Source organism: Ranitomeya imitator, chromosome 8 (assembly GCF_032444005.1).
Source record: "Ranitomeya imitator isolate aRanImi1 chromosome 8, aRanImi1.pri, whole genome shotgun sequence".
NCBI lineage: Eukaryota > Metazoa > Chordata > Amphibia > Anura > Dendrobatidae > Ranitomeya > Ranitomeya imitator.
The window spans coordinates 123,584,732-123,604,911 of record NC_091289.1 but is presented as its reverse complement, the minus strand read 5'-3'; positions in this window follow the sequence as shown (position 1 = coordinate 123,604,911).

Below are 20,180 nucleotides of genomic sequence, written 5' to 3'. Positions count from 1 at the left end.
CCAGCTTGTGACCGTAACTATCTCAAGGACTGGAAATCAGAGGTAACAGTCACAAGCTCTCAATGAAAGGCTATGAGATCCTCGTTTTGGCCACATTTCTCTCGCTCATGGACTTATGGTACATTTAGTTGTGACTTCCGACTTGCCCAGCGAATACTGGAACGATCTGCAGGTCACAAATTGCAGAAGACTGACTGGAGCGGCGCTGATAACAGAAGAATTTTCAGACAGCAGAAAGGGAAGTTGCTAGAAGTTCCAGAAGTTAGCCATGTGTCAGAGAGTAGAGGAAATTTTGCTCCAGGGAGACTGACATTGTCAGACCATCATATGGGTCTCTGACATAGAGGCGATACATAGGTTGCAAGCGAGCAACTGAATTAATGAGTGACAGAAATGTCGGGAGACAGGAGGAAAGCCAGATTGCTTTGAGTATATGGAAAGTTCAACTTCTGAAGATCTGAAGGAGATAGCCTTGGGATGGTGAGGACCCTGAGATGGCACAGTGGAACAAAGGGACTGAGACTGGCATGTAGGCCAGACCTGACTGGGGGCATTGATGAAGAGATAATAGGCTTGCCAGGCTGCAGCACTAGTACTGTATGTGAATGAGCTGAAAGAGAATCTAACTGGAGATGGTGAGCCCCATTGAGACATGCTGTGTTACGCTAACCTTACAAGATATGTGCCTTCACCTGCAACCACAAAGTCTGAACCTCTGTACAGATGGTTTAAAAGTCAAGTGTGATTCCTGCTACCTAGTGTACACATGATATACCTATTCAATTAATAAACAACAGTTCATTTTTGTATCCTGAAGTGACTCCTTCCTTATGAGGCTACTGGGTCCCATACCATCTAGCAATATGTGGTATGGAAGTAAGATCAAGAAAAGGAACATTATTACACACACTCATGGACCATCTTTACTGGTTTTAAGAGCTTCAACTTCACAAATTGGCAGGTGTGACACTTTCAACTCTGCATAGATTAAACTGTGCAAACAAATTTAAGAAACTTTGTAATACTGTATATCTTGTGAAAGAAATTAGCTTCCTCACTTATTAGACATTTTTTCCCCTCCTCCCTGCCTCCTGACCTTGCCCCACTCTGAAAAACAGTTCAAATACCTCTTCCATAGACAAGACAGATTGCAGGCTCACTTTGGTGTCATGTGACCTAACTATTACATTTTAGGGAGAGAATGTGAAGGAGGAGCAAGAAGAGGAAACAAGCAGAGGATGACATAAAAAGATTATTTTGAGCTTTCTAATTATTTTCTACCTCACCCCATAGCTAAATCACATCAAGACAGCTCACCATTCCTATATAATATACTCCATATAGCTGTTGCTTGTCTCTGTGTGCTATAAAAAAAAAAGATATTTCAAAAATCTCGATTTGTGTGCCGTTCTGTGCATAGCAGAGATCACAGCAATTAGACTCCAACCCCCAGTTCCCTGGAGATTGCAAGTTAAAAGATAGATCATGCAGGGAGGAAAAATAGTGAAAATGCAAGATAAAAGTAATCTAATGGACAGATAATATTATTCCTCATGTACATGAACAGGACATCCTATTCTGAAAAGTTACTGGAGAATTCGGTTACTCGTTAACTACAAAACCAAAAAAACATTGGGTGAAGAAAGGCTTATTTTACCAAGAATCATAATTAAGGATTGGGAGATGACCTCTTGGGTTGTAAATATTTTAATTAACTGCAACTAGAAATAATTAAACTCAAATGCTGACACCCATGAAACAAGCTGGTCCTGCGGCTCATTAATACAACTAGTGACATCGGGCAAATTAATTACAAGCCTTAATTATTACAGGGCACATGTCATTTCTTTAGTAAACATAATTAATGTTTTTGAACAGTTAGTATACAGTATATATACATTAATTGTATAAGGAATAAGAGTGGAAAACATATGATCACTCATTACCTGCCCTATTATAGTGGGCACTGTAGTTAATATAATTACAGTAGTGTGAAAAAGTGTTTGCCCCTTAGTAATTTCCAATTCTTTTGCACATTTGTCACACTTAAATGTTTCAGATCACCAAACAAATTTATATATAAGACAAAGATAACACATGTAAAGACAAAATGCCATTTTTAAATAAAGTTCTTTATTAGTAAAGGAAAATGAAATCTAAACCTACAGGACTTTATATGAAAAAGTGATCCCCCCATGTTTCTTATATTATATACAGTATAACATCTTGACTTTAAAAGCAAATGTCTGTTTTTTTGGTTGCTTTACCAATTTTTTTTAGATTTTGAAACAAAAATATTGTTTGCTGTTGCACCAATATACATTTATATGTCACTAGATGGAGGCCCAATGCTATTGCATCGGGAGGGCGGTAATGTCATGATGGGGGCATGTGTTATGATCTGGTGGCCTAGGAGCAACATGAGACGTACTCTGGAGAAGGTGGTACCTGTACTGACCGCAAACCCTGAACTTAGCAGCGCAACTAGAAGTAGCCGTGGGGGGTACCTAACACTCCCTAGACCCCTCGACACAGCCTAAGAACTAACTTCCCCTAAAGACAGAAACGGGAAAACTATCTTGCCTCAGAGAAAATCCCCAAAGGATTGACAGCCCCCCACAAATATTGACTGTGAGAGGAGAGGGAAATAACACACGCAGACATGAAATCAGGATTTAGCATAGGAGGTGTTATGATACGGTGGTCTAGGAGCAACATGGAACGAGCTCTGAAGGAAGTGGTAACTGTACTGACCGCAGTCCCTAAGCTCAACACAACACTAGAAGTAGCCGTGGAATGCTCCTAACTCTCCTTAGGCATCTCGTCACAGCCTAAGAGCTAACTACCCCTAAAGAAAGAAGCAGGAAAGGTATCTTGCCTCAGAGAAAATCCCCAAAGGATAGATTAGCCCCCAACAAATAATGACTGTGAGTGGAGAGGGAAAAGACATACACAGAATGAAACCAGGATGAGCACAGGAGGCCAGTCTAGCTAAATAGATAGGACAGGATGGAATACTGTGCGGTCAGTATAAAACACTACAAAAATCCATGCAGAGTTTACAAAAAATCTCCACACCTGACTAAAGGTGTGGAGGGCAAATCTGCCTCCCAGAGCTTCCAGCAAGACAGAATTAATTCACACTGATAAGTTGGACAAACATAGAAATCACAGAATGGATAAGTCAACAATCTATGGACAGAAAAGAGCAAGCAAAAACTTAGCTTAGCTGAACTGGTCAGGATAACAGGGAACTCCAAAGAGATGTGAATCCAACCAGGAACCATTTACAAGTGGCACTGGCTGAAGAAAGAGCCAGGCCTAAATAGCCGAGCAGAAGAGACGATAAGTGGAGGCAGCTGATGACAGCTAACTCCAAGGAGCAGCCATACCACTAGAAACCACAAGAGGGAGCCCAAGAGCAGAACTCACAAAAGTGCCTCTTACAACCACCGGAGGGAGCCCAAGAGCGGAATTCACAACAGTACCCCCCCCCTTGAGGAGGGGTCACCGAACCCTCACCAGAGCCCCCAGGCCGATCAGGACGAGCCAAGTGAAAAGCATGAACCAAATCGGTGGCATGGACATCGGAGGCAACAACCCAAGAATTATCCTCCTGGCCATAACCCTTCCACTTGACAAGATACTGAAGCCTCCGCCTCGAAAAACGAGAATCCAAAATCTTCTCAACCTCATATTCCAACTCTCCCTCAACCAACACCGGGGCAGGAGGGTCAACCGAGGGAACAACGGGCACCACATATCTCCGCAACAAAGATCTATGGAAAACATTATGAATGGCAAAAGAGGCTGGAAGAGCCAAACGAAAAGACAACGGATTAATAATTTCAGAAATTTTATAAAGACCAATAAACCGAGGCTTAAACTGAAGAGAAGAAACCTTCATAGGAACATGACGAGAAGACAACCAAACCAAATCCCCCACACGAAGCCGGGGACCAACACACCGACGGCGGTTAGCAAAACGTTGAGCCCTTTCCTGAGACAAAGTCAAATTGTCCACCACATGAGTCCAAATCTGCTGCAGCCTGTCCACCACAGAATCAACACCAGGACAATCAGAAGGCTCAACCTGCCCAGAAGAAAAACGAGGATGAAAACCAAAATTACAAAAGAAAGGTGAAACCAAAGTAGCCGAACTAGCCCGATTATTAAGGGCAAACTCGGCCAACGGCAAGAAAGACACCCAATCATCCTGATCAGCAGACACAAAGCATCTCAAATAGGTCTCCAATGTCTGATTAGTTCGCTCAGTTTGGCCATTAGTCTGAGGATGAAACGCCGAAGAAAAAGACAAATCAATGCCCATCCTAGCACAAAAGGCCCGCCAAAATCTAGAGACAAACTGAGAACCTCTGTCAGACAGAATATTCTCCGGAATGCCATGCAAACGAACCACATGCTGAAAAAATAATGGAAACAGATCTGAGGAGGAAGGCAACTTAGGCAAAGGTACCAGATGGACCATTTTAGAGAACCGGTCACAAACAACCCAGATAACAGACATCTTCTGGGAAACAGGAAGATCCGAAATAAAATCCATGGAAATATGTGTCCAGGGCCTTTCAGGGACCGGAAAAGGCAAAAGCAACCCACTAGCGCGGGAACAGCAAGGCTTGGCCCGGGCGCAAGTCCCACAGGCCTGCACAAAAGCACGCACATCGCGCGACAAGGAAGGCCACCAAAAGGACCTAGCAACCAAATCTCTGGCACCAAAAATCCCAGGATGACCAGCCAACACTGAACAATGAACCTCAGAAATTACCTTACTTGTCCATCTATCAGGAACAAACAGCTTCCCCACTGGACAGCGGTCAGGCCTATCAGCCTGAAATTCCTGAAGCACCCGCCGCAAATCAGGGGAGATGGCAGAAAGAATCACCCCCTCCTTAAGAATGCAAACCGGCTCAAGGACTCCAGGAGAATCAGGCGAAAAACTCCTAGAGAGGGCATCAGCCTTAACATTCTTAGATCCCGGAAGATACGAGACCACAAAATCAAAACGGGAGAAAAACAGGGACCATCGAGCCTGTCTAGGATTCAGCCGCTTGACCGACTCGAGGTAAATCAGATTCTTTTGATCGGTCAGGACCACAACACGGTGTTTAGCTCCCTCAAGCCAATGTCGCCACTCCTCAAGCGCCCACTTCATAGCCAACAACTCCCGATTGCCGACATCATAATTGCGTTTCGCAGGCGAAAACGTTCTGGAAAAAAAAGCACACGGTTTCATAAAAGAGCCATCAGACTCCCTCTGAGACAAAACGGCCCCTGCCCCAATCAAAGAAGCGTCGACCTCAACCTGAAAAGGAACAGAAACATCCGGCTGACGCAACACAGGGGCAGAAGTAAATCGGCATTTAAGCTCCTGAAAGGCCTCAACAGCCTCAGAGGACCAATTCGTCAAATCAGCGCCTTTCTTCGTCAAATCAGTAAGGGGCTTAACCACACTGGAAAAGTTGGCAATGAAACGGCAATAGAAATTAGCAAAGCCCAAAAATTTTTGAAGACCCTTCACAGATGTGGGTTGGATCCAGTCATGAATAGCTTGGAACTTAACAGGATCCATTTCTATAGACGAGGGAGAAAAAATAAAACCCAAAAAAGAGACCTTTTGAACTCCGAATAGGCACTTAGACCCCTTCACAAATAAAGCATTATCATGAAGGATCTGGAACACCATGCTGACCTGCTTCACATGAGACTCCCAATCATCGGAAAAAATCAAAATATCATCCAAATATATGACCATGAATTTATCAAGATAATTGCGGAAAATATCATGCATAAAAGACTGGAACACAGATGGAGCATTAGAGAGCCCAAATGGCATCACAAGGTATTCAAAATGGCCTTCGGTGTTGTGAATTCTGTGGCTGAATTCACTCCTGTGGTCACAAGTGGTACTGCAGCTTCTGAGCTTCCTCCCTCAGGTGTTCTGGTGAGCTCGTTGGCTGCTTTGTTATTTAACTCCGCCTGATTCTGTCTTCCTTGCTCCTTGTCAATGTTCCAGTGTTGGATCTGAGCTTCTGGATCTTTCCTGTGGCCTGCTGCACTGCTTAGATAAGTGCTTCTTTGCTTTTGTTGCTTCTTTTTCTGTCCAGCTTGTCAATTCTTTTTGCTGGAAGCTCTGAGACGCAAAGGGTGTACCGCCGTGCCGTTAGTTCGGCACGGTGGGTCTTTTTGCCCCCTTTGCGTGGTTTTTTGCTTTAGGGTTTTTTGTAGACTGCAAAGTTCTCTTTGCTATCCTCGCTCTATCTAGAATATCGGGCCTCACTTTGCTGAATCTATTTCATCCCTACGTTTGTCTTTTCATCTTGCTAACAGTCATTATATGTGGGGGGCTGCCTTTTCCTTTGGGGTATTTCTCTGAGGCAAGTCAGGCTTGTTTTTCTATCTTCAGGCTAGTCAGCTCCTCAGGCTGTGCCGAGTTGCATAGGTAGTGTCAGGCGCAATACACAGCTGCCTTTAGTTGTGTTTAGGATAGGTTCAGGTATTGCAGTCTACAGAGATTCCACGTCTCAGAGCTCGTTCTATTGTTTTTGGGTTATTGTCAGATCACTGTATGTGCTCTGATTGCTGGCACACTGTGTCACTGGATTGCCTACATAACAGTACAAGGAGCCAACCTAATGATTCTCAATAGAGGGAAAAAAGAAGTTCTGACATCATTTTTTTTTCTCAGCTCTGTGTTCAGTCTTTTTTTTCCCCTAGACATTTGGGTGTTTCAGGACACAGGTGTGGACATGGATATTCAGGGTCTGTGCTCTTCAATGGATAATCTCGTTATTAATGTACAAAAGATTCAAGATACTATTGATCAGAAATCTATGTTAAGGCCCCGTCACACATAGCGACGCATGAGCGATTCCGACAACGATACGACCTGTCAGGGATCGCTCAAGCGTCGCTATGTGGTCGCTGGTGAGATGTCACACAGTGCGATCTCCCCAACGACGCAGCAGCGATGCGGTGAACTGTAGCGACCTGTAGCGACCTGTAGAACGATGCTATTTCATGATGATTCAATGGGACGTCCTGTGAGCGAGGTCGTTGGTAAGGTGTCAAACACAGCGATGTGTGCTACCCAGCGGGACCTCAACGATCAAAAAATGGTCCAGGCCATTCCGACATGACCAGCGATCTCACAGCAGGGGCCTGATCGCTGCTACGTGTCACACATAACGAGATCGCTACTGAGATCGCTGTTGCGTCACAAAACTTGTGACTCAGCAGCGATCTCGCTAGCGATCTCGCTGTGTGTGACGGGGGCTTTAGAACCAAGAATTCCTATTCCTGATTTGTTTTTTGGTGATAGAACTAAGTTTCTTAATTTCAAAAATAATTGTAAGCTATTTCTGGCCTTGAAACCTCATTCTTCTGGTAATCCTATTCAACAGGTTTTGATTATTATTTCTTTTTTGCGCGGCGACCCTCAGGACTGGGCATTTTCTCTTGCGCCAGGAGACCCTGCGTTGAGTAATGTCAATGCGTTTTTCCTGGCGCTCGGATTACTTTACGATGAGCCTAATTCAGTGGATCAGGCTGAGAAAAATTTGCTGGCTTTGTGCCAGGGTCAGGATGATATAGAAGTATATTGTCAGAAATTTAGGAAGTGGTCAGTACTCACTCTGTGGAATGAATCTGCGCTGGCAGCTTTGTTCAGAAAGGGTCTCTCTGAGGCTCTTAAGGATGTCATGGTGGGTTTTCCTATGCCTGCTGGTTTGAATGAGTCTATGTCTTTGGCCATTCAGATCGGTCGACGCTTGCGCGAGCGTAAATCTGTGCACCATTTGGCGGTATTGTCTAAGATTAAACCTGAGCCTATGCAGTGCGATAGGACTATGACCAAAGTTGAACGGCAAGAACACAGACGTCTGAATGGTCTGTGTTTCTACTGTGGTGATTCCACTCATGCTATTTCTGATTGTCCTAAGCGCACTAAGCGGTTCGATAGGTCTGCCGTCATTGGTACTGTACAATCCAAATTCCTTCTGTCCATTACCTTGATATGCTCTTTGTCATCGTATTCTGTCATGGCGTTTGTGGATTCAGGCGCTGCCCTGAATCTGATGGATTTGGATTATGCTAAACGTTGTGGGTTTTTCTTGGAGCCTTTGCGGTGTCCTATTCCGTTGAGAGGAATTGATGCTACACCTTTGGCCAAGAATAAACCTCAGTACTGGACCCAGCTGACCATGTGCATGGCTCCTGCACATCAGGAAGTTATTCGCTTTCTGGTGCTACATAATCTGCATGATGTGGTCGTGTTGGGGTTGCCATGGCTGCAAACCCATAATCCAGTATTGGATTGGAACTCTATGTCGGTATCCAGCTGGGGTTGTCAGGGGGTACATGGTGATGTTCCATTTTTGTCTATTTCGTCATCCACTCCTTCTGAGGTCCCAGAGTTCTTGTCTGATTATCAGGATGTATTTGAAGAGCCCAAGTCCGATGCCCTACCTCCGCATAGGGATTGTGATTGTGCTATCAATTTGATTCCTGGTAGTAAATTCCCTAAAGGTCGATTATTTAATTTATCCGTGCCTGAACACGCCGCTATGCGCAGTTATGTGAAGGAATCCCTGGAGAAGGGACATATTCGCCCATCGTCATCACCACTGGGAGCAGGGTTCTATTTTGTAGCCAAGAAGGATGGTTCGCTGAGACCGTGTATTGATTACCGCCTTCTTAATAAGATCACTGTTAAATTTCAGTATCCCTTGCCATTGTTATCTGACTTGTTTGCTCGGATTAAGGGGGCTAGTTGATTCACTAAGATAGATCTTCGTGGTGCGTATAATCTGGTGAGAATCAGGCAAGGAGATGAATGGAAAACTGCATTTAATACGCCCGAGGGTCATTTTGAGTATCTAGTGATGCCGTTCGGACTTGCCAATGCTCCATCTGTGTTTCAGTCTTTTATGCATGACATCTTCCGTGACTATCTGGATAAATTCCTGATTGTTTACTTGGATGACATTTTGATCTTCTCAGATGATTGGGACTCTCATGTGAAGCAGGTCAGAATGGTTTTCCAGGTCCTGCGTGCTAATTCTTTGTTTGTGAAGGGATCAAAGTGTCTCTTCGGTGTGCAGAAAGTTTCATTTTTGGGGTTCATCTTTTCCCCTTCTACTATCGAGATGGATCCGGTTAAGGTCCAAGCCATCCAGGATTGGACTCAGCCGACATCTCTGAAAAGTCTGCAAAAATTCCTGGGCTTTGCTAATTTTTATCGTCGCTTCATCTGTAATTTTTCTAGCATTGCCAAACCATTGACCGATTTGACCAAGAAGGGTGCTGATTTGGTTAATTGGTCTTCTGCTGCTGTGGAAGCTTTTCAGGAGTTGAAGCATCGTTTTTGTTCTGCCCCTGTGTTGTGTCAACCAGATGTTTCTCTTCCGTTCCAGGTCGAGGTTGATGCTTCTGAGATTGGAGCAGGGGCGGTTTTGTCACAGAGAGGTTCTGGTTGCTCAGTGTTGAAACCATGTGCTTTCTTTTCCAGGAAGTTTTCGGCTGCTGAGCGTAATTATGATGTGGGCAACCGAGAGTTGCTGGCCATGAAGTGGGCATTCGAGGAATGGCGTCATTGGCTTGAAGGAGCTAAGCATCGCGTGGTGGTATTGACTGATCATAAGAACCTTACTTATCTCGAGTCTGCCAAGCGCTTGAATCCTAGACAGGCCCGTTGGTCGTTATTTTTTGCCCGCTTCGATTTTGTGATTTCGTACCTTCCGGGCTCTAAAAATGTGAAGGCGGATGCTCTGTCTAGGAGTTTTGTGCCCGACTCTCCGGGTTCATCTGAGCCGGCGAGTATCCTCAAGGAAGGAGTCGTGTCTGCCATCTCCCCTGATTTGCGGCGAGTGTTGCAAAGATTTCAGGCGAATAAACCTGATCGTTGTCCGGCGGAGAAACTGTTCGTCCCTGATAGGTGGACTAGTAAAGTTATCTCTGAACTTCATTGTTCGGTGTTGGCTGGTCATCCTGGAATCTTTGGTACCGGAGAGTTAGTGGCTAGATCCTTCTGGTGGCCATCTCTGTCACGGGATGTATGTACTTTTGTGCAGTCCTGTGGGATTTGTGCTCGGGCTAAGCCCTGCTGTTCACGTGCCAGTGGGTTGCTTTTGCCCTTGCCGGTCCCAAAGAGGCCTTGGACACATATTTCGATGGATTTCATTTCTGACCTTCCCGTTTCTCAAAAGATGTCAGTCATTTGGGTGATCTTTGATCGCTTTTCTAAAATGGTCCATCTGGTGCCCTTGGTTAAATTGCCTTCCTCCTCTGATTTGGTGCCTTTGTTCTTCCAGCATGTGGTTCGTTTGCATGGCATTCCTGAGAATATTGTTTCTGACAGAGGTTCCCAGTTTGTTTCAAGATTTTGGCGAGCCTTTTGTGGTAGGATGGGCATTGACTTGTCTTTTTCCTCGGCTTTCCATCCTCAGACTAATGGCCAGACCGAACGAACCAATCAGACCTTGGAAACATATCTGAGATGTTTTGTTTCTGCAGACCAGGATGATTGGGTGTCCTTTTTGCCGTTGGCTGAGTTCGCCCTTAATAATCGGGCCAGCTCGGCTACCTTGGTCTCTCCATTTTTCTGCAATTCTGGGTTCCATCCTCGTTTCTCTTCAGGACAGGTTGAGTCTTCGGACTGTCCTGGTGTGGATTCTGTGGTGGACAGGTTGCAGCAGATCTGGACTCAGGTAGTGGACAATTTGACCTTGTCCCAGGAGAAGGCTCAACTTTTCGCTAATCGCAGACGCCGTGTGGGTCCCCGACTTCGTGTTGGGGATCTGGTTTGGTTATCTTCTCGTCATATTCCTATGAAGGTTTCCTCTCCTAAATTTAAACCTCGTTTTATTGGTCCGTATAGGATTTCTGAGATTCTCCATCCTGTGTCTTTTCGTCTGACCCTCCCAAACTCCTTTTCCATACATAATGTATTCCATAGGTCGTTGTTGCGGAGATACGTGGCACCTATAGTTCCATCTGTTGAGCCTCCTGCCCCGGTTTTGGTGGAGGGGGAATTGGAGTATATTGTGGAGAAAATTTTGGATTCTCGTGTTTCTAGACGGAAACTCCAGTATCTGGTTAAATGGAAGGGTTATGCTCAGGAAGATAATTCCTGGGTTTTTGCCTCTGATGTCCATGCTCCAGATCTTGTTCGTGCCTTTCATGAGGCTCATCCTGGTCGGCCTGGGGGCTCTGGTGAGGGTTCGGTGACCCCTCCTCAAGGGGGGGGGGTACTGTTGTGAATTCTGTGGCTGAATTCACTCCTGTGGTCACAAGTGGTACTGCAGCTTCTGAGCTTCCTCCCTCAGGTGTTCTGGTGAGCTCGTTGGCTGCTTTGTTATTTAACTCCACCTGATTCTGTCTTCCTTGCTCCTTGTCAATGTTCCAGTGTTGGATCTGAGCTTCTGGATCTTTCCTGTGGCCTGCTGCTCTGCTTAGATAAGTGCTTCTTTGCTTTTGTTGCTTCTTTTTCTGTCCAGCTTGTCAATTCTTTTTGCTGGAAGCTCTGAGACGCAAAGGGTGTACCGCCGTGCCGTTAGTTCGGCACGGTGGGTCTTTTTGCCCCCTTTGCGTGGTTTTTTGCTTTAGGGTTTTTTGTAGACTGCAAAGTTCTCTTTGCTATCCTCGCTCTATCTAGAATATCGGGCCTCACTTTGCTGAATCTATTTCATCCCTACGTTTGTCTTTTCATCTTGCTAACAGTCATTATATGTGGGGGGCTGCCTTTTCCTTTGGGGTATTTCTCTGAGTCAAGTCAGGCTTGTTTTTCTATCTTCAGGCTAGTCAGCTCCTCAGGCTGTGCCGAGTTGCATAGGTAGTGTCAGGCGCAATCCACAGCTGCCTTTAGTTGTGTTTAGGATAGGTTCAGGTATTGCGGTCTACAGAGATTCCACGTCTCAGAGCTCGTTCTATTGTTTTTGGGTTATTGTCAGATCACTGTATGTGCTCTGATTGCTGGCACACTGTGTCACTGGATTGCCTACATAACACTTCGGGCGTATTAAATGCAGTTTTCCATTCGTCACCCTGTTTAATACGAACAAGATTATATGCCCCTCGGAGGTCAATCTTAGTAAACCAACTAGCCCCCTTAATCTGAGCAAACAAATCAGTAAGCAAAGGCAAGGGGTATTGGAATTTAACCGTGATCTTATTAAGAAGACGATAATCAATACAGGGTCTCAAGGAGCCATCCTTCTTAGCAACAAAAAAGAAACCCGCTCCCAATGGTGACGAAGAGGGCCGAATATGCCCCTTCTCCAAAGACTCCTTAACATAACTCCGCATGGCGGCATGCTCTGGCACAGACAGAGTGAAAAGTCGGCCCTTAGGGAACTTGCAACCAGGAATCAAGTTAATAGCACAATCACAGTCCCTGTGCGGAGGAAGGGAACTGGACTTGGGCTCATCAATATACAAAAAACGTTGCACTCTATCGTGCAAAAGCATGTCTAATATGAAATATATGAATTATGAATAGCAAAATGGCTTTTGAACATTAGGAAAATAGTTAAGAGACGCTTTGCACAGAATTTGATATAATCAAATAGTGTGAGCCCATCAACCAGTCGTCAAGGTGGTCTCATAACTGATGGGTCCCTGACCCCCCTGTCCAAATGTGAACACTTACCAAAGGCCAATATCTGTATGCCTGGGTGAATGTGGATACCTCTGTTCAGCAAAGCCTACATATGAGTTAGCCGGGACCAAGTGTGATGAGATGCAATTAAAAACCACATGGTGATGGGAGGAGTGCGCAGTCAGTAAGCTAACATAGAAATGACAAAAAAAGACTCGCACATCCAAACTAGTGTGAATAGGTGCATACCAGGAGCAGCTACCTCCATACATGAATATACAAAAAAGGTTGCACTCTATCGTGCAAAAGCATGTCTAATATGAAATATATGAATTATGAATAGCAAAATGGCTTTTGAACATTAGGAAAATATTTAAGAGACGCTTTGCACAGAATTTGATATAATCAAATAGTGTGAGCCCATCAACCAGTCGTCAAGGTGGTCTCATAACTGATAGGTCCCTGACCCCCCTGTCCAAATGTGAACACTTACCAAAGGCCAATATCTGTATGCCTGGGTGAATGTGGATACCTCTGTTCAGCAAAGCCTACATATGAGTTAGCCGGGACCAAGTGTGATGAGATGCAATTAAAAACCACATGGTGATGGGAGGAGTGCGCAGTCAGTAAGCTAACATAGAAATGACAAAAAAAGACTCGCACATCCAAACTAGTGTGAATAGGTGCATACCAGGAGCAGCTACCTCCATACATGAATATACAAAAAAGGTTGCACTCTATCGTGCAAAAGCATGTCTAATATGAAATATATGAATTATGAATAGCAAAATGGCTTTTGAACATTAGGAAAATATTTAAGAGACGCTTTGCACAGAATTTGATATAATCAAATAGTGTGAGCCCATCAACCAGTCGTCAAGGTGGTCTCATAACTGATGGGTTCCTGACCCCCCTGTCCAAATGTGAACACTTACCAAAGGCCAATATCTGTATGCCTGGGTGAATGTGGATACCTCTGTTCAGCAAAGCCTACATATGGGTTAGCCGGGACCAAGTGTGATGAGATGCAATTAAAAACCACATGGTGATGGGAGGAGTGCGCAGTCAGTAAGCTAACATAGAAATGACAAAAAAAGACTCGCACATCCAAACTAGTGTGAATAGGTGCATACCAGGAGCAGCTACCTCCATACATGAATATACAAAAAAGGTTGCACTCTATCGTGCAAAAGCATGTCTAATATGAAATATATGAATTATGAATAGCAAAATGGCTTTTGAACATTAGGAAAATATTTAAGAGACGCTTTGCACAGAATTTGATATAATCAAATAGTGTGAGCCCATCAACCAGTCGTCAAGGTGGTCTCATAACTGATGGGTCCCTGACCCCCCTGTCCAAATGTGAACACTTACCAAAGGCCAATATCTGTATGCCTGGGTGAATGTGGATACCTCTGTTCAGCAAAGCCTATATATGAGTTAGCCGGGACCAAGTGTGATGAGATGCAATTAAAAACCACATGGTGATGGGAGGAGTGCGCAGTCAGTAAGCTAACATAGAAATGACAAAAAAAGACTCGCACATCCAAACTAGTGTGAATAGGTGCATACCAGGAGCAGCTACCTCCATACATGAATATACAAAAAAGGTTGCACTCTATCGTGCAAAAGCATGTCTAATATGAAATATATGAATTATGAATAGCAAAATGGCTTTTGAACATTAGGAAAATATTTAAGAGACGCTTTGCACAGAATTTGATATAATCAAATAGTGTGAGCCCATCAACCAGTCGTCAAGGTGATCTCATAACTGATGGGTCCCTGACCCCCCTGTCCAAATGTGAACACTTACCAAAGGCCAATATCTGTATGCCTGGGTGAATGTGGATACCTCTGTTCAGCAAAGCCTACATATGAGTTAGCCGGGACCAAGTGTGATGAGATGCAATTAAAAACCTTGACGACTGGTTGATGGGCTCACACTATTTGATTACATCAAATTCTGTGCAAAGCATCTCTTAAATATTTTCCTAATGCCATGGGTATGCACCTATTCACACTAGTTTGGATGTGCGAGTCTTTTTTTGTCATTTCTATGTTAGCTTACTGACTGCGCACTCCTCCCATCACCATGTGGTTTTTAATTGCATCTCATCACACTTGGTCCCGGCTAACTCATATGTAGGCTTTGCTGAACAGAGGTATCCACATTCACCCAGGCATACAGATATTGGCCTTTGGTAAGTGTTCACATTTGGACAGGGGGGTCAGGGACCCATCAGTTATGAGACCACCTTGACGACTGGTTGATGGGCTCACACTATTTGATTATATCAAATTCTGTGCAAAGCGTCTCTTAAATATTTTCCTAATGTTCAAAAGCCATTTTGCTATTCATAATTCATATATTTCATATTAGACATGCTTTTGCACGATAGAGTGCAACCTTTTTTGTATATTCATGTATGGAGGTAGCTGCTCCTGGTATGCACCTATTCACACTAGTTTGGATGTGCAAGTCTTTTTTTGTCATTTCTATGTTAGCTTACTGACTGCGCACTCCTCCCATCACCATGTGGTTTTTAATTGCATCTCATCACACTTGGTCCCGGCTAACTCATATGTAGGCTTTGCTGAACAGAGGTATCCACATTCACCCAGGCATACAGATATTGGCCTTTGGTAAGTGTTCACATTTGGACAGGGGGGTCAGGGACCCATCAGTTATGAGACCACCTTGACGACTGGTTGATGGGCTCACACTATTTGATTATATCAAATTCTGTGCAAAGCGTCTCTTAAATATTTTCCTAATGTTCAAAAGCCATTTTGCTATTCATAATTCATATATTTCATATTAGACATGCTTTTGCACGATAGAGTGCAACCTTTTTTGTATATTCATGTATGGAGGTAGCTGCTCCTGGTATGCACCTATTCACACTAGTTTGGATGTGCGAGTCTTTTTTTGTCATTTCTATGTTAGCTTACTGACTGCGCACTCCTCCCATCACCATGTGGTTTTTAATTGCATCTCATCACACTTGGTCCCGGCTAACTCATATGTAGGCTTTGCTGAACAGAGGTATCCACATTCACCCAGGCATACAGATATTGGCCTTTGGTAAGTGTTCACATTTGGACAGGGGGGTCAGGGACCCATCAGTTATGAGACCACCTTGACGACTGGTTGATGGGCTCACACTATTTGATTATATCAAATTCTGTGCAAAGCGTCTCTTAAATATTTTCCTAATTTTCAAAAGCCATTTTGCTATTCATAATTCATATATTTCATATTAGACATGCTTTTGCACGATAGAGTGCAACCTTTTTTGTATATTCATGTATGGAGGTAGCTGCTCCTGGTATGCACCTATTCACACTAGTTTGGATGTGCGAGTCTTTTTTTGTCATTTCTATGTTAGCTTACTGACTGCGCACTCCTCCCATCACCATGTGGTTTTTAATTGCATCTCATCACACTTGGCCCCAGCTAACTCATATGTAGGCTTTGCTGAACAGAGGTATCCACATTCACCCAGGCATACAGATATTGGCCTTTGGTAAGTGTTCACATTTGGACAGGGGGGTCAGGGACCCATCAGTTATGAGACCACCTTGACGACTGGTTGATGGGCTCACACTATTTGATTATATCAAATTCTGTGCAAAGCGTCTCTTAAATATTTTCCTAATGTTCAAAAGCCGTTTTGCTATTCATAATTCATATATTTCATATTAGACATGCTTTTGCACGATAGAGTGCAACCTTTTTTGTATATTCATGTATGGAGGTAGCTGCTCCTGGTATGCACCTATTCACACTAGTTTGGATGTGCGAGTCTTTTTTTGTCATTTCTATGATAGCTTACTGACTGCGCACTCCTCCCATCACCATGTGGTTTTTAATTGCATCTCATCACACTTGGTCCCGGCTAACTCATATGTAGGCTTTGCTGAACAGAGGTATCCACATTCACCCAGGCATACAGATATTGGCCTTTGGTAAGTGTTCACATTTGGACAGGGGGGTCAGGAACCCATCAGTTATGAGACCACCTTGACGACTGGTTGATGGGCTCACACTATTTGATTATATCAAATTCTGTGCAAAGCGTCTCTTAAATATTTTCCTAATGTTCAAAAGCCATTTTGCTATTCATAATTCATATATTTCATATTAGACATGCTTTTGCACGATAGAGTGCAACCTTTTTTGTATATTCATGTATGGAGGTAGCTGCTCCTGGTATGCACCTATTCACACTAGTTTGGATGTGCGAGTCTTTTTTTGTCATTTCTATGTTAGCTTACTGACTGCGCACTCCTCCCATCACCATGTGGTTTTTAATTGCATCTCATCACACTTGGTCCCGGCTAACTCATATGTAGGCTTTGCTGAACAGAGGTATCCACATTCACCCAGGCATACAGATATTGGCCTTTGGTAAGTGTTCACATTTGGACAGGGGGGTCAGGGACCCATCAGTTATGAGACCACCTTGACGACTGGTTGATGGGCTCACACTATTTGATTATATCAAATTCTGTGCAAAGCGTCTCTTAAATATTTTCCTAATGTTCAAAAGCCATTTTGCTATTCATAATTCATATATTTCATATTAGACATGCTTTTGCACGATAGAGTGCAACCTTTTTTGTATATTCATGTATGGAGGTAGCTGCTCCTGGTATGCACCTATTCACACTAGTTTGGATGTGCGAGTCTTTTTTTGTCATTTCTATGTTAGCTTACTGACTGCGCACTCCTCCCATCACCATGTGGTTTTTAATTGCATCTCATCACACTTGGTCCCGGCTAACTCATATGTAGGCTTTGCTGAACAGAGGTATCCACATTCACCCAGGCATACAGATATTGGCCTTTGGTAAGTGTTCACATTTGGACAGGGGGGTCAGGGACCCATCAGTTATGAGACCACCTTGACGACTGGTTGATGGGCTCACACTATTTGATTATATCAAATTCTGTGCAAAGCGTCTCTTAAATATTTTCCTAATGTTCAAAAGCCATTTTGCTATTCATAATTCATATATTTCATATTAAACATGCTTTTGCACGATAGAGTGCAACCTTTTTTGTATATTCATGTATGGAGGTAGCTGCTCCTGTTATGCACCTATTCACACTAGTTTGGATGTGCGAGTCTTTTTTTGTCATTTCTTGGGCTCATCAAATACATCCTGGAAATTCGACAAAAACTCAGGGACCTCAGAAGAGGGGGAAGAGGAAATTGACATCAAAGGAACGTCACTATGTACTCCTCGACAACCCCAACTAGTCACCGACATAGTTTTCCAATGCAGCACCGGATTATGTTCCTGTAACCATGGAAATCCCAGTACAACAACATCATGCAGGTTATGCAACACCAGAAAACGTCAATCTTCCTGATGTGCAGGAGCCATGTACATAGTCATCTGTGTCCAGTACTGAGTTTTATCCTTGGCCAAGGGTGTATCATCAATAACCCTCAAAGGAATTGGGCTCTGCAAAGGCTGCAAGGAAAAACCGCAGCGCCTGGCGAATTCTAAGTCCATTAAGTTCACGGCAGCGCCTGAATCCACAAATGCCATGACAGAAAAGGACGACAATGAGCAAATCAGGGTCACAGATAAGAGAAATTTAGGCTGTATAGTACTAATGGTAACAGACCTAGCGACTCTCTTAGTACTCTTAGGGCAATCAGAGATAACCTGAGCCAAATCACCACAGTAAAAACACAGCCTATTCTGACGTCTGAATTTCTGCCGTTCTATTCTAGTCAAAATCCTATCACATTGCATAGGTTCAGGACTTTGCTCAGAGGATACTGCCATATGGTGCACAGCTTTGCGCTCGCGCAGACTCCGATCAATCTGAATGGCTAGAGACATAGATTCACTCAAACTGGCAGGCGTAGGAAAGCCCACCATAACATCTTTAAGGGCTTCAGAAAGACCTTTTCTGAAAATAGCAGGCAGAGCCTCTTCATTCCATTTAGTGAGCACAGACCATTTTCTAAATTTCTGGCAGTATAATTCTGCCGCTTCCTGACCTTGACACAAGGCCAACAGGGTTTTTTCTGCAAGATCCACAGAATTAGGTTCGTCATACAATAATCCGAGCGCTTGAAAAAATGCATCTACATTCAATAATGTCAGATCCCGTGTTTCAAGAGAAAAAGCCCAGTCTTGAGGGTCACCACGCAGCAAAGATATGATGATTTTTACTTGCTGAATGGGATCACCAGAAGAACGGGGTTTCAAAGCAAAAAACAATTTGCAGTTATTTTTAAAGTTCAAAAACTTGGATCTGTCCCCAAAAAACAAATCAGGAGTAGGAATTCTAGGCTCTAAAGCCGGAGTCTGGACAACATAGTCCTGGATACTCTGTACTCTTGCAGCAAGTTGATCCACACGAGAAAACAAACCCTGAACATCCATGCCAAAGCATATATCCTGAACCACCCAGATATCAAGAGGGAAAAAAAAGACAAACCTGAGCACAGAAAAAAAATGGTTCAGAACTTTCTTTTCCTTCTTTTGAGATGCATTTAATTCATTTTTGGCCACTTGTACTGTTATGATACGGTGGTCTAGGAGCAACATGGAACGAGCTCTGAAAGAAGTGGTAACTGTACTGACCGCAGTCTCTAAGCTCAACACAACACTAGAAGTAGCCGTGGAATGCTCCTAACTAGGGTTGAGCGAAACGGGTCGAACATTTTCAAAAGTCGCCGACTTTTGGCTAAGTCGGGGTTTCATGAAACCCGATCCGACCCCTGTGCGGGGTCGGCCATGCGGTACGCGACTTTCGCGCCAAAGTCGCGTTTCAATGACGCGAAAAGCGCCATTTCTCAGCCAATGAAGGTAAACGCAGAGTGTGGGCAGCGTGATGACATAGGTCCTGGTCCCCACCATCTTAGAGAAGGGCATTGCAGTGATTGGCTTGCTGTCTGCGACGTCACAGGGGCTATAAAGAGGCGTTCCCGCCGACCGCCATCTTACTGCTGCTGATCTGAGCTTAGGGAGAGGTTGCTGCCGCTTTGTCAGAAGCAGGGATAGCGTTAGGCAGGGTCCATTAACCACAAAACCGCTTGTGCTGCAGCGATTTGCACTGTCCAACACCACCCTCGGTGTGCAGGGACAGTGGAAGTTTTTTTTTTTTTTTTTTTCCCCTCAGCGCTGTAGCTCATTGGGCTGCCCTAGAAGGCTCCCTGATAGCTGCATTGCTGTGTGTACGCCGCTGTGCAAACCAACTGCTTTTTTCAAAGCACAAATCCTCTTGTTCCTTCCTTTCTGCACAGCTATCTTTTTTGTTTGTCCACACTTTTTATTTCATTTGTGCATCAGTCCACTCCTTATTGCTGCCTGCCATACCTGGCTGAGATTACTGCAGGCAGGGAGATAGTAGCTGCCTGCCATACCTGGCTGAGATTACTGCAGGCAGGGAGATAGTAATTGTAGGACATTCCCTGGTTTTTTTTTTTTTTTTTTTTTGGTGGGAGATTAAGATTGGCAATTTGGCATTTCTGCTAGAGTGCCATCCCTGTGTGTGCCATCTCTCTCACATAGTGGGCCATAGAAAGCCTTT